This window comes from Cebus imitator, unplaced genomic scaffold (genome assembly GCF_001604975.1).
Source record: "Cebus imitator isolate Cc_AM_T3 unplaced genomic scaffold, Cebus_imitator-1.0 Scaffold579, whole genome shotgun sequence".
NCBI classification, from domain to species: Eukaryota; Metazoa; Chordata; class Mammalia; order Primates; family Cebidae; genus Cebus; species Cebus imitator.
The window spans coordinates 22,303-25,035 of record NW_016107894.1 but is presented as its reverse complement, the minus strand read 5'-3'; the positions used below and the strand labels follow the sequence as shown (position 1 = coordinate 25,035).

Sequence of the window (2,733 nt, the reverse complement as noted above, 5' to 3'; positions counted from 1 at the left end):
GCCTCCCAAAGTGCTGAGGATTACAGGCATAAGCCAGCATGCCCAGCTGCAAAGGTACATTTTTGAGTAAAAAGAGCAAGGTACAAACAAAAAATAGGGAACAGCTGAGCATGGTGGCTCATTCCTGTAATCCTAGCACTTTGGGAGGCTGAGGTGGGAAGATCGCTGGAGCCCAGGAGGTCGAGGCTGCAGTGAGCCACGTTTGCACCACTGCCCTCCAGCCTGAGTAATGGAGCAAGACCCTGCCTCAAGAAAAATTAAAAATTAAAAAACCAAAACCTAAGCATGACAATTGGGTTTTCATGCTATTTTATTATACGTGCCTTCCTCAAAACTTGTTACAGTATCATCACATCACCCATCTGATGCGAAAAAGAAAAAATTAAACCCAGAAACTCAAAACTATTTGCAAATCTATAGCGTTTTGCATTGTCCCGTGTCTCCCCGAAAGACACTGAAGCCCTACGCTGCAAGGTCTGTGGATGTGACCTTATTTGGAAATAGGCTCTTCACATGTGATCAAGCTAAGCTGAGGTAATGAGGGTGAATCCTAATCCCATGTGCCCAGTGTCCTTATAAAAAGGGGATGTGTGGACAAAGACACCTACCAAGGGAAGACAATGTCAAGACAGAGACAGAAGGCCACCTACAAGCCAAGGAACTCTGGAGGCTCTGAGAATCCAGGAGCGAGACCTGGGACAGACCCTCCCTCACAGCCTTCACAGGAAAAACAAACAAACAATAAAAAATCCCTTGATTTCAGACTCCTGGCCTCCAGAACTGTGAGAATAAATCTCTGTGTTGAAGCCACACAGTTTAGGGTACTTTGTTAAGGCAGCGCTGGGAAATGAATGCAGATTTCTTGGGGCATGCATCAACACTTCTGAAGGAAATGTGGGACATGGCATGCTTGAACTTACAATTCATACCTTTCTGTACTCTGAATTCTTTTTTTTGAGAGACAGGGTCTCACTCTGTCACCCAGGCTGGAGTGGAGTGGCACAAGCATGGCTCACTGCAGCCTCCACCTCCTGGGCTCCAGCAATCCTCTTGCCTCAGCCTCCTGAGTAGCTGAGACTACAGGCACATGCCACTGTGCCTAATTTTTAAAAAATGTTTTGTAGAGATGGGGTCCTGCTATGTTGTCCAGGTTTACCTGGAATTCATAGCCTCAAGTGATCTTCCCATCTTGGCCTCCCAAAGTTCTGGGATTATAGGTATAAGCCACTGTAACTGGCTTGCCTTCCCCCCCACCCCCAAAGACAGAATCTTGCTCTATCGCCTGGGCTGGAGTGCAGGGACATGATCTCAGCTCACTGCAACCTCCACCTCCTGGGTTCAAGCAATTCTTTTGCCTCAGCCTCCCGGTAGCTCAGCTTATAGGCTCCTACAACCAAACTCAGCTAATTTTTGTATTTTTATTACAGGTGGGGTTTCACCAATGGGCCAGGCTGGTCTCACACTGCTGACTTCAGGTGATTTGCCCACTTCAGCCTCCCAAAATGCTATGATCATGGCTCACTGCAACCATTGCCTCCTGGGTTCAAGCAATTCTCCTGCCTCAGCCTCCCAAGTACCTGGGATTACATGTCCTGCCACCATGTACGGCCAGTTTTTGTACCTTTAGTAGAGACGGTGTTTGACCATGTTGGCCAGGCTGGTCTTGAATTCCCGGGCTCAGGCGATCCACTTGCCTCAGCCTCCCAAAGTGCTAGGATAACAGCCATAAGCCACTGTGCCCAGCCTACTTCTATTATTATTATATCGTAATATATAACGAAATACTTATACAACTCACCATAACGTAGAATCAGTGGGAGTCCTGAGCTTGTTTTCCTGAAACTAGATGGTCCCTTCTGGGGGTGATGGGAGACAGTGGCAGATCAACAGGCATTGGATTCTCATAAGAAGCACTCAGTCCAGCTCCCTCGCATGTGCTGTTTACAGTAGGGTTTGCGCTCCTATGAGTCTCTAACAACGCCGCCGATCTGACAGGAGGTGGAGCTCAGGTGGTGATGCCAGCAATAAGGAGTGGCTGTGAACACAGGTGAAACCTCCCCTCACCCGCCCGCTGCTCACCTGCTGTGCTGCCTGCCCAGTTCCTAACAGGTGAGCCGGGCACGGTGGCTCATGCCTGTAATCCCAGCACTTTGGGAGACTGAGGCAGGTGGATCACCTGAGGTCGGGAGTTCGAGACCAAGCTGACCAACATAGAGATACCCTGTCTCTACTAGAAATACAAAAATTAGCCGGGAATGGTGGCTCATACCTGTAATCCCAGCTACTTGGGGGTCTGAGGCAGGAAACTTGCTTGAATCTGGGAGACAGGGGTTGCAGTGAGCCAAGATCACGCCATTGCATTCCAGCCTGGGTAACAAGAGCAAAACTCCGTATAAAAAAAAAAAAAAAGAAAATACTAAGTTGACAACGCATTTGATACACCTAACCTACTGAATATAATAGTTTAGCCTAGCCTTCCTTAAATATGCTCAAAACACGTTAGCCTACAGTTGGACAGAATCATCTGGCAACACAGTATGTACTACTGAGGATCAGTTGTTTGCAAGTGCTGCTGCTTTCTGTTGCTGCCCAGCATTATGAGAAAGTATTGTATTGTTGGCTGGGCGCGGTGGCTCAAGCCTGTAATCCCAGCACTTTGGGAGGCCGAGGCGGGTGGATCACGAGGTCAAGAGATCGAGACCATCCTGGTCAACATGGTGAAACCCCGTCTCT

At 48.3% G+C, this 2,733-nt stretch overlaps 1 pseudogene; it reads left to right on the top strand.

Moving 5' to 3' along the window:
* Positions 1-270: 270 nt before the first annotated feature.
* Positions 271-368, top strand: LOC119469143 (annotated as a pseudogene).
* Positions 369-2,733: the final 2,365 nt, after the last annotated feature.